The sequence below is a fragment of the Chlorocebus sabaeus genome, chromosome 16 (genome assembly GCF_047675955.1).
Source record: "Chlorocebus sabaeus isolate Y175 chromosome 16, mChlSab1.0.hap1, whole genome shotgun sequence".
Lineage (NCBI taxonomy): Eukaryota > Metazoa > Chordata > Mammalia > Primates > Cercopithecidae > Chlorocebus > Chlorocebus sabaeus.
In genome coordinates this window covers 66,134,018-66,146,660 of record NC_132919.1, presented here as the reverse complement: position 1 = coordinate 66,146,660, position 12,643 = coordinate 66,134,018, and the positions used below count along the sequence as shown (strand labels likewise).

At 40.4% G+C, this 12,643-nt stretch overlaps 1 long non-coding RNA gene across 1 annotated transcript; it reads right to left on the bottom strand.

Moving 5' to 3' along the window:
- Positions 1 to 11,198: 11,198 nt before the first annotated feature.
- LOC140708683 (uncharacterized) lies at positions 11,199 to 11,847 on the bottom strand. Its single transcript, XR_012088886.1, has 2 exons — positions 11,739 to 11,847; positions 11,199 to 11,345 (listed from the first exon to the last, which is right to left on the bottom strand). It is a non-coding gene; the product is annotated as an uncharacterized lncRNA (long non-coding RNA).
- Between the last annotated feature and the right edge of the window lie 796 nt (positions 11,848 to 12,643).

Sequence of the window (12,643 nt, the reverse complement as noted above, 5' to 3'; positions counted from 1 at the left end):
ATTGACCTGCCCTCTAAGTTCCCTTCTCTTGCCCCCTACCCCACCAGATGTGAGTGATGTTTTGAGTTCTAAACTTTTAGAACATGCCCACTTGCCTCGAATGAGTAACAACGCGTGACAGTGAGTTGTTTAGGCTCAGTACTAGTTTCAATGGTTTTATAGTCTGTACTTCCTGGGTGGAGGGCTGTCAGGTAAATGTGTAGATGGAAGAATGGTTTAAGATATATGAATAACACATAAAGAAGTATGATGAATTTGAATCCTGTTGTACTGCAAAGGCTGAAAGAGGAATTTACTTTATTGGTAATTTAGAGTAATTTGATTAATTTTTATAGTTTACAGCGTTGGCTTAGTTACTGACATTTGACATTCCTAAGAAATCACCCACTCCTAGTATAAGAAATAACTCAGTATTTTGTGGCTAATATAACTTAATGCAGTGACTTTAGTTGATATTACTAAAGTCATACAAAGTTTATTTATTGAAGATTGTTTTCCTTTTATGGGAAGAATGTAAGGATGACAACTGTTTAGTGTAAAATTGAAATCACCTAGGGTTGCTTAAGCTGAAGGCATGTGGCTGAATAATGCTTTGATTAATTTGTTTTGACTTTTTAAATTTAGAATTATTTCAGCCTATAGGTTTTATGACATTGCCAATATAATGAGAAGGATTGTGTAGGAAGTGTTTTCAATAGGCATTTGGTGAAGTTCTGACAGCACTTTGAAATTAAGCATTTGCTAATTTTAAGAAATTGTATTTAAAACAGAATGTTGTGTTTCAGTCTCAAGTCTTGTGTGAGACTTCTGAGAATACTTACCTGGAATTTTAAAACTTGGAACCTCTGATGACTTCATAAAACAAAAGTCCTGGTGTTATCCTGAGAGAGTTAGTGATTTATGTCCTCTAAGGATTGTGACAGTGGAGATCAGTGGCAGAGATGCCATGAGGGAACCATAGATTTACCTCAAACAGAATTTATCACTGGTTTGACAATATTATTCCCACCAGTGTCAACTTAATATCTTTTCAGTATAATTTCTGATTGCTACAGGTGTGGTACAAAGTGCAGTGGGCATTTAAAGGAGGGAGAGATTATGTACCCTGTTTAAGGGGATTGGTGTGGGCATAGGCTTCCTGGATGGGCATGTGGAGGGTAAGGACAGGCAGATTGAAGGAGGGAGGGGGAGGGAGCAGGAGGAGTAGCAGGCACTTGTTGTAAAGTGTGGGCAGTCTCAAGTAACTCGGTTTAACAAGAGCCTGAGAGTGTGAATAGGAAATAAACCAAAGCTCCCTTGTATGCTGTGTTGGGCAGTACCTAGAGGATCAGGCTATAGCAACTGTGCTTTCCCTCTCATCTGTAGAATAAGGATTGGGCTAGATTGTGATCCTCAGACCTTTTCCCTCCTGAACCCCCCGAGGAGATATGCTGTATTCCCAGCAGCACCATGCACAAACATGAAACGGAACCACATCAAATCACAGAGATGCTGTTGAACCACTGGTGTGGCCTTTCTCCCAAACTGAGAGAATTACTAGGGAAGTGGCCTGAAACTCTCTCTGTCTTTCAAATCTATTTCAAATCTTTAATTTTGGGTATGGGATGATCGGAAGATCTTGAAAGAGTGAGGTGTGGTTTCAGAGGGATGCCACGAAGTTTAGCATAGCTTCTGTTCTGCAGGATGGATTGACAAGGACGAGATAGCTGGTGGGTTTTGTAGTCCTGAATGGAAGATCAGTCCAGGAGGTACTTTAGAGTTCTTCAGGCCTTGACACATAGAGTGTAGAGAGAGGAATGCATCACCTATGCCTCCCTAAGAATGATAGTACTTTCAGGAACAATAGGGAGGTCAAGATTATAAGGGAAATTAATGACATCTGTTTTCAGGTATCAGTACCTCAAGAGGTTAAACATGGGAATTAAAATGAGAGCCAAAAGCGTTTTGAAAAAGTTAGGCAACATGATTTGTGAGTAGTAGAGAGGCGTGTCCTAGTTATGCAGTAATAAATAGTCTTGCATACGGTTCACGCTTTTCTATTCTGCTCACGCATGGGCGTGTTTGGAAGTTTGTATTGAAACATGCATATAAAAGGACTGGGCATGTTAAGACCAGGAGCTCTGGTCTCTTCTGTTAGGTCCTCCTTTCCTCAGTCCTCAAGACCCCGTGTCTTCCCTTTGACTAAAGACCCGTAATGGTGGAGACATGGGGGTGAGAGAGTGGTAGTCATGGTGGGCAGGTGGTAATCTGGGTAAGGCAGGAGCAAATCCTAGCTGATGCCCTTTTCCCTTCCTGCTCCTTAGCCAGGCTCGAATCCCGCTTCCTGGGAGATCTTCCCTGAGTCCTGTTGCGCACCTTGTTCTTCCTTCTCTTTGAGTGCCTGTTGACAGTGGCTATGATCTCAGCACTAGCTTAACACTGACACTAATTATTCTAATTTTTTTTTTTCTTTTGAGACGGAGTCTCACTCTGTCACCCAGGCTGGAGTGCAGTGACACAATCTCGGCTCACTGCAACCTCCGCCTCCCAGGTTCAAGCGATTCCCCTGCCTCAGCCCTCTGAGTGGCTGGAACTACAAGTGTCTACCACTAAACCCAGCTAATTTTTGTACTTTTTAATAGAGACAGGGTTTTACCGTATTGGCCAGGCTGGTCTTGAACTCCTGACCTCGTGATCCACCTGCCTCGGCTTCCCGAAGTGCTGGGATTATAGGCAGGAGCCACCGCGCCCGGCCTCTAATTTTTTTCTGCTTTTGGTTCTTTAACGTAAGCATCAGGAGGCAGCATGTTTCTTAACTTAAAAAAAAAAATTTATACATTGAAATGCACTTTAAAAGATCGAAAGTGACCATATGGAAAGAATTAAAATGCATGTAATTAAATATAATGTTTTAATTGTTTTGTCTGCTGGCATATATCTAAAATTTTTATGTTTTTCTAGATAGTTATTTTCAAATATTATTTTGTGATTGTCACATTTTAAAAACAGTGAGAATAATAGTTAACATTTACTGAACATCTTTTAAATTGCAGAATGATTTTCAAGCAATATTTATGAAAATTCAGTTTTTAAAAGGTAACAGCTTTATGGAGATATAATTTACATACTGTAAAATGTAACCCTTGTAAAGTATATAATTTAGGTTTTTTTTAGTATATTGACAGAGTTGTGCAACCATTAACACTACCTAATCCAGCATGTTTTTATGCCCCTGCAAAAGAAGTCCATACCTATAGCAGTCACTCCCTGTTCTTCACCTCCCTCCTGCTCACCCCCTGGCAACCACTAATCTACTTTCATTCTCTGTTGATTTGTCTCTTACGGACATTACTTATTAAGTGGAATAATACAATGTATGGCTTCTGTCATTTAGCCTAATGTATTCAAGGTTTATGCATATCTTAGCATGTATCAGTACTATATTTGAATAACACTTCATTGTATGGCTATACCACTCTTTTTTTTTTAAATGGAGGCAGGGTCTTGCAATGTTGCCCAGGCTAACCTGAAACTCCTGGGCCCAGGCTTCCTGCCTCAGCCTTCCAGCCTCCAGAGTAGCTAGGGTTACAGGCACACACCTCTGTGCCCAGAGACCATGGTTTGCTTATCCATTTCGTAAGTTCATGGACACTTTAACTGTTTCCACTTTTTGGCTATTATGAATAATGCTGCTGAGCACATTCGTGTACATTTATCTATACGTATGTTTTCATTTCTCTTAGGTAGATAACTACGATTATTTGCTGAATTATTGCAAATTAAATTTTAATTTCTTTTTTTTTTTTTTTTGACACAAAGTCTCACTCTGTCACCCAGACTGGAGTACAGTGGCATGACCATGGCTCACTGCAACCTCTGCCTCCTGGGTTCAAGCGATTCTCCTGCCTCAGCCTCCTGAGTAGCTGGGACTACAGGTGTGTGCCACCACGCCTGGCTAATTTTTGTAATTTTAGTAGAAGGGGATTTCACCGTGTTGGCCAGGCTGGTCTTGAACTTCTGACCTCAAGTGATCCACCCACTTTGGCCTCCCAAAGTGCTGGGATTACAGGTGTGAGCTACCGCGCCTGGCAGAAAATAATTCAGGAGTTAGAATGAATCCTTAATGATAGATTGGTTAGGCTGGGATGTGGTGAGTGGAGAAAAGGAGTCATGGATGAACTGACTTCTAAATCTCCTGTTAGAAATGCTTGCTCCCCAGTGCTGTAAAGAAATAGCACTTGAACATAAATGTAATTTATTTAGTAAGGCCATTATTACTTCCTGCAGAAAGGGTACACTCGCCAGCAGTTTTGCCATGAGAGTACACCGAACAAAGAAGACAGGGTCATTTATAAACTGAAGCGTCTACCCTACTGCTCTGTCTGGTTTCCTTTGACTGGAACGGGACCTCACATTCTGTATTTGTCCCTATTGGCTAGTAACTTAGAACTTTTAAAAGAGGCAAAGGTAGAGGGGAACAAAGGAAGAAGTAACTTATGGAATGTTGAGAAAGGTAAAAACACTTTTAAATAAGGAAGAGGAGGCGAGGTGTGGTAGCTCATGCTTGTAATCCCCCCACTTTGGGAGGCCGAGTTGAGCAGATCACCTGAGGTTGGGAGTTTGAGACCAGCCTGACTAGCATGGAGAAACCTCATCTCTACTAAAAATACAAAATTAGCTGGGCATAGTGGTACGTGCCTGTAATCCCAGCTCCTCAGGGGACTGAGGCAGGAGAATCACTTGAACCTGGGCGGCGGAGGTTGTGGTGAGCCAAGATCATGCCATTGCACTCCAGCCTGAGCAACAAGAGCGAAATTCCATCTCAAAAAAATAAATAAAATAAGATAAGATAAATAAAATAAAATGGAACAGGCTATGACCTAATGCTTGCTTGGACCACTATAAGCATGCCAGGGCAAATACTTAGGCTACATTGTGGGAGCTAAGAACATAAAGCACATTGATTTTTTTATTACGGCTAGCAGATATTTAAGAATGTTAGCACAGGTCTTCGAATAAATTTTGCTTGTAAGAGAAGTTACTATTTATTCCTAATTAGACAGGGAGGAAAATCTTTGAAGAGGAACCTCTACTTTACTTTTTACATCTCCCTTATTTCTTTTTTCCTTATTCACTCCTTATTTCTTCTTTTCATCTCAACTTGATGTAGTAATATTGATTTCTTTGTAGTTCCCACACACCTAACTCCTAGTCACCCATCCATCACTTTCTCCAGCGTGCCATCTCTGATCACCATTCCCTGTACCCCTAGGTGGGGCTGAGTTCCTTTGGTTCCCACCCCCTTAACCTCCAGGACCATGTGCATTAATTATTTTAGTTTCCAAATATTTGGGGATTTTTTAGGTATCTTCCTGTTACTGATTTCTAATTTCATTTCATTTTGTTCAGAGAGCATACTTTGTATGACTTTAATTTTGTAAAACATTTTTAGAAGTTTGTTTTGCACCCCAAAATTTTGTCACTCTAAGTGAATGTTCCATATGTACTTGAAAAGAATTTTGTATTCTGCTTTTGTTAGGTGGAGTATTGCATGAATATCAATTAGGTCAAGTTTGTTGATAGTGTTATTAAGATCTGTCTTTCTACTTGTTCTGTTGATCACTGAGAGAAGTGTTGAAGTCGACAGCTATTGTGAAGGATTTGTCTGTTTCTCCTTGAAGTTCTCGCAATCTTCATGTATTTTGAGGCTCTGTATTCATGTATTTTGAGGCTTCTTCCTAAAGTCCATACACCTTTAGGAAGGATTGTTTTATCCTCTTGATTACTTAACCCCTTTATCTATATCTTTGTCTGTTAAGACGTGGAACTGAAATGGCCTGTTAATGATCTGGCCCTTCCTTCATTACACCCTACTTTGGGCAGGGAATGTCCCAGTCAGTCTCTGTAGTGCCTGGTTAAATCTCTTGAATGCAGTAGGCAGCACAGGTAATTGTGGAACTGAATGTTGAGTCAAAGCCTGTGGATTGTTTTCACCCTCTGTACTGTCCAGTATGGTAGCTACTAGACAAATGTGGAGAGTTAAATTAATTGAAACTAAGTAGGCCAGGCGTGGTGGCTCACACCTGTAAGTCTCAATACTTTGGGAGGCTGAGGTGGGAAGTCACTTGAGGCAGCAGTTCAAGACCAGCCTGAGCAACAGGGTTTTGTAAAAACCCTGTCTTCACAAAAGAATTAAAATAGTTGGGCATAGGATGGCGTGCCTGTAGTCCTACCTATTTGGGAGGCTGAGGTGGGAGGATTGCTTGAGGCCAGGAGTTTGAGGCTGTAGTCATCTATGGACTATGCCACCACACACTAACCTGGGTGACAGAATGAGAACCCATCTCTTAAAAAAAAAAAATTAAGTAAAATGAAAACTTCAGTTTCTCCAGTGGCACCAGCTATTATATGTTCATTTCAAGTGCTCTGTATTCACGTGTATTGCACCACACAAATGTAGAGCATTTGGGGCATTTCCTATCATTGCAGAAAGTTCCCCTGGACTCATTGTAGGCAGTCTGCCTCTGTTAGACCAGTGAGAATTTACCTAACATCTCTTTTTTTCCTAGCCTTGTATTTGCCCTAAATCCTGCACAGCTTGGGTAGCCCCAGCGATCTGGCTGAGTGAGGTCCTCCTTTGTGGAGACTCTGGGCCCCGCGTTATTTGTGTATGTGATGGTATCGCATTTCTGCAATAAGATTTGGGGTCATGTGTGAGATGACTTTCCATTATTTGTTGTTCTTTGTGGTAGGGTGAAGAGGCAGTCAGTTAACACATGATTAGAAAATCTGCCACAGTCCTGGTAAAATTAAGCTAAGAGTCATATATATAGGCCAGAAGGGAAGGAAGGATTAGGATTCAGAGACTTTTGGTTGAGAAATTAAATTTGATAACTCAGAGAATTTCAGTGTTATAAAAATGTAAATGTTGATATGCAAACTGAATTGTGAGATGTTAGTATGTCCTAGTGTGTCTGGATTCTCCTATATAAAATCTCTTTCTCAGGAGTCACTGGTCAAATTATTTATCTATGGAACCCCCTGAGATTTGCTAAGAAAGTTATGCTTGGACTCCTCTCTACTCATGGATATGTTCTGTAATTCACACACTTGGGAAACGGCATGGCCATGTGATTCATACCAAATGGCAACATTCAGTAGGTGCAGTTTATATGCTTTACTAGAAATACGGCTTCTTGCTCGATTTCAGAATGTTCATAGTGCCTCTTTTGAGGTCTGTGTGTATATTTTATTTATGGAAGTTAAAAAGTATTTCAGAAATGCATATATTAATCTGTGTGGAATTTCTCTTGTCCTTGGACCAAGAAGTGGTCCAACACTTAAAACAGTGAATAACACCTTAGCCCATCCTAAAACAATCCTTCCTAAAGGTTTATGAACTTAATAACAAAGCCTCAAAATACATGAGGACTCGTAGAACTCCAAGGAGAACCAGACACATCCTTAACAATATTGTAGACTTCAACACTCTTCTTACAGTAATCAAGAGAACAAGTAGATAGAAAGAAAGTGCACTTTTCCCTGTTTCTGTAGACATCAAAATTATTTCACACACTTCTGAAAGTCTCATTCAGTAAATTACTCATGTCTCCACCTTTTGACTGTACTGTGCTTTCAAAGTGCTGTGCAAAGAATAAAAAGTTTTAAAGTGACTTTACTGTAATTTCAGATACATATTTGAACTTTTGAGTCTGAATTATCCAGGTGAAATGCATTGGATCTCTGATCCTCTGTAAACTGGGAAGATTACCTTCTTCCAGGTATGCTGGTTGTCCTTAACTGCCTTAATGGCATGAGTTGTGAATCTTCTCTGTCTCAGAAGAAACCTAACAGTGGAGATTGTTTATGGCAAGGGTCACAAATTTACATGCTCAGAAGGTTAGGACCCTCTGTAAGGTAAAGACATGAAGTGCCCCCTTCTTTATTAACACATAACTGCATTTGCTGATAATATTTATTTGCCTAGAATTCAGGCCCTTTTTGCTTTTACAGACAGCGCTGTCCTAAATGTGCTAGAGAAGTATCTTTAGTCACTTAAGCTGGTGTTTCTGTAGGGTAGGTTCCTAGGAGTGGGACTGGATTGTTGGGTTACAGTCTGTGCCATTTAGAAGACTGAACCAGATTATACTCTCAGCATCTGTTTGTTTTTAAACCTTCCCTAGTCTGTGCTTACGTGTTTTTTTGTTTTTGTTTTTGTTTTTTTGAGATGGAATCTCACTCTGTCACCCAGGCTGGAATACAGTGGTGTGATCTGGGCTCCTGCAACCTCCACCTCCCTGGTTCAAGCAGTTCTCCTGCCTCAGCCTCCCGAGTAGCTTAGATTACAGGCGCATGCCACCATGCCCGGCTTATTTTTTTGTATTTTTGGTAGAGACAGGGTTTCATCATGTTGGCCAGACTGGTCTCAAACTCCTAACCTCAGGCAGTCCGCCCGCCTGGGCCTCCCAAAGTGCTGGGATTACAGGCGTGAGCCACTGCGCCTGGCCTATGTGGTTTTTAAAGTTACTTTTTCTAGAATCTACTAAGGTTTACTCAGACCTTTAGCAGGTGTTGGATAGTTACTAGGCCCAAAGTCCTCTTCTCATGAATTTATTGGCAAATACACTCACATGCGATGTGATAGGAGACTCTGAGGTTTACCTCCCAAACAGCAGGATGTCTGTTCTGAGAATTTCCTGGCCAAGTGGTAGAAAGTACCATGGAAATGGAGTCTTCATTGCTTCTTACTTAACTTGAGTTTGGACCATAGAGAAGCCATTCTTCTGTGGACCTCAGTTTACTCACCTGTACAGTGTAGGATGGACTAGATTATCTAATGGTCAGGGGATTGGCAGACTTGTTCTTAGGGTACCAATTAGTAAATGTTTTAGGTTTTGCAGGCCACCTGGCTCTGTCACAGCTGCTCAGCTCTGCCCTTGTAGGATGAAAGCAGCCATAGACAATAAGTAGACAAATGAGTGTGGCTGTGTTCTAATAAAACTTTATTTACAAAAACAGGCTGTGGCTGGCCTTAGATTTTTCACCCCATTTTTGAGCTCTTGACATTCATTTATTCATTAGTCTGTGATTTTGATAATTAGTTTAGGAAAAAAGCTTTGACTTTCATAAATAATGCTTCTGGAAATCTAGTAAAATCTTTAAATTTTATTTTTGCTTTTTCTCTTTATCAGGAAAGTAATGTAGAAAATTCAGAAAACCCAGAACATTAATATTTTGGTTCCTCTCATTAGGTAACCATCTTTAGGTGAACATGTGTACATGCATCCTTTTTTTTTTCTTTCTTTCTTTTGAGCAGGAGTCTCACTCTGTTACCCAGGCCACCCAGTGGCGTGATCTCGGCTCACTGCAACCTCCACCTCGCAGGTTCAAGCGATTCTCCTGCCTCAGCCTCCCGAGTAGCTGGGACTACAGGTGCTCGCTGCCACGCCCAGCTAATTTTTTGTATTTTTTAGAAGAGATGGGGTTTCACCATGTTGCTCAGGCGATGTCAAACTCCTGAGCTCAGGCAGTCCGCCAGCCTCAGCCTCCCAAAGTGTTGGGATTACAGGCGTGAGCCACTGCACCCGGCACATGTGTATGTACATACTTTTTACAAAATTGGGCGAAGTATGATTTATTTGCTAAATATTTTCACCTGTGCCATGAAATCTCATTTTATCTTTAATTTGTCTATAAAAATACCTGTTCTCCTAGGGGGCTTCTAGTTGAAAACTCATTAATTTAAACTTAATTTTGAATTCAGCCACCTATTTTTTTTCTATTTGTTTCTTGTAGCTTTTGCTTTGATTGGAATAACTTTATCTAGGAATAAAGTTGTATCATCTGCAAACATGAATCATATACACATCTGATATTCTTATTATATCTCCTTCTTCTCTTCAAATTACATTGCCTCTACCGTTGATGGGAACCTGGGTAATAAAAAAAAAAAAAGAGGGAAAAACATTGCTTTCCCTACCACCACCTCCACCACAGTATCACGTGTTAGTTATAATGATAGGCATCTAGTGCCATCCCGGTTCAGCGGAGCTGATGCAGATATGTAATGGTTAGCTGTTGGTTTGAGGCCTTTAATATTTGAGTGTATTCGCCTGTTTCAATTGCTTTTGTAAGTTTTTTTTTTTTTTAATCAGATATGGCTATTATATTTTGTCAAATGCCACCTTAGCATCTTTTAAGATGATCATATAGTTTTTCTCCTGCTTGCTACATATTAATTACAGTAGTGGATATTCATAGAATCATATTAGTAGATCTTATATTGATTCACCCTTACATTCTTGCAGCGAACCTCTCTTGATCACATTATTTTTTCATGTACTGTTGGACTTTTATTTATTTATTCATTTATTTATTTTTGAGATGGAGTTTCGCTCTTGTTGCCCATGGTGGAGCGCAATGGCGCGATCTCAGCTCACCACAACCTCTGCCTCCCGGGTTCAAGTGATTCTTCTGTCTCAGTCTCCTGAGTGGCTGGGATTACAGGCGCCTGCCACTGCGCCTGGCTCACTTTTAATGTTTTTGGTAGAGACAGGGTTTCACCATGTTGGCCAGGCTGATCTTGAACTCCTGACCTCAGGTAATCCGCCGGCCTCGGCCTCCCAAAGTGCTGGGATTACAGGCGTGAGCCACCACGCCCGGCCTGTTTGACTATTAAAAAGGTATCTTAATTTTTTAATAAAATAGTTTATGCATGTACAGTGCATAATGTATTTGTGATTCATCTGTGTTGTTGTGTCAGTAGTTTCTTTATTGCTGAGTAGCAGTCCCTTACATGAGTGTATCACAGTGCATTTATCTGCTCCATAGTTGAATATTTCAGTTATTTCTAGTTTTTGGGAGCTATGAATAAAGCTGCCCTAAACATTTCCATAATGTTTTTTGTATGAACACAATACTCGTTTCTTTTGAGTAAATACCTAGGAGTATGATTTCTGGGTCGTATGTTTATAAGAAACTGCCAAAACTGTCTTCCAAAGTAGCTGTACCATTTTGCATTCTTACCTGCAAATGTGTGAAGAGTTCTAGTTGCCCTGTGTCCTCCCTGGCACTTGACATCGTCAGTTTTTGTTGTTTTATTTTTAGCCACCTTAATAAGTATATGGTGGTAGCTCCTTCTGCTTTTAATTTGCTTGTCCCTAATGACTGATGGTTCTGAGTCTCTTTTTATGTGCATCTTTTTATTTGCCTTCTGTATATTATTGTTTATGGAAAAATACTGAAATCTTTTTTTTTTTTTCTTTTTCTGAGATAGAGTCTTGCTCTGTTGCCCAGGCTGGAGAACAGTGGCACAGTCACCACTCACTGCAGCCTCCACCTTCTGGGCTCAAGCCATCCTCCCACCTCTCAGCCTCCCAAGTAGCCGGGATTGCAAGTGCGCACATCCACACCTGGCTAGTTTTTGTTTTTTTTGTTTTTTTTTTAATAGAGATGGGGTTTTGATATGTTGCCCAGACTGATTTCGAACTCCTGGGCTTAAGCGAGCCGCCTGCCTCGGCCTCCAAAAGTGCTGAGATTACAGGCATGAGCTGCCCTGCCTGGCCAAGATACCAGAATCTTTAAGATGTTTAATTGGGTTGCTTTCTTTATTGTTATTCTACTTTTATATATATATATGTGTATATATATTTTTAGACAGAGTCTCGCTCTTTCACCCACGCTGGAGTGCAGTGGCATGATCTTGGCTTGCTGCAGCCTATCATTCCCCCCGACCCCTGGGCTCAAGGTAATCCTCCCACCTCAGCCTCCCAAGTAGTCGGGACCACAGGTGCATGCCACCATGTCTGGTTAATTTTTGTATTTTTAACGGAGATGGGGTTTTGCTATGTTGCCCAGGCTGGTCTTGAACTCCTGAGCTCAAGCAATCTGCCTGCCTTGGCCTCCCAAAGTGCTGGGATCACAGGCATTAACCACCATGCCTGGCCATTTTCTTATTATTGGCTAGTAAGAGTTCTTTATATATTTTGGATATAAGTGTTTTGTTAGGCTGTGTGATGTTCATATATTTTCTCCCCATCTGTGCCTTGTGTTTCATTGTCTTAGCAGTGTCTTTTTCCCAGAGCATAAGTTTTAAATTTTAGTGAAGTCTGATTTACCACATTTTTTTCTTACACATTTCGTGTTCATCTGACAACTCTGCCTGACCCAGACCTTGCCAGACTTTTTCTGTAAAAGGTCAGATAGTAAATATTTCAGGCTTGCTGTCCCTGTTGCAACTCTGCCATTGTAGCAATGAAAGCAGTCAGCTGTTCCAATAAAACTTTTTGAACACTGCAGTTTGAATTTCACATAATTTTCAAATTATCAGTTATATTGTTATTCTTTTGATTATTACAAAAACAGGTAGTGGATTGGCCATGGTTTGCTGATTCCAGGCCTAACTAACCCAAGTTCACAAAGATTTTCCTCTTTGATTTTGTTGTGGTCGCTGTTGTTCCACACCTTCTTTTTTCACTGTTTCCTTAAGGTAGAGTGTACATATTTATAAGGGTACATGTAATATTTTGATAGATTCATACAATGTGTAATGATCAAATCAGGTTAATTAGGCTATCCATCATCTCAGATGTTTATCCTTTTTTTTGTATTGGAAGCATAACAAGTGTTCTAGCTATTTTAAAATATGCACTAAGTTATTGTTGAC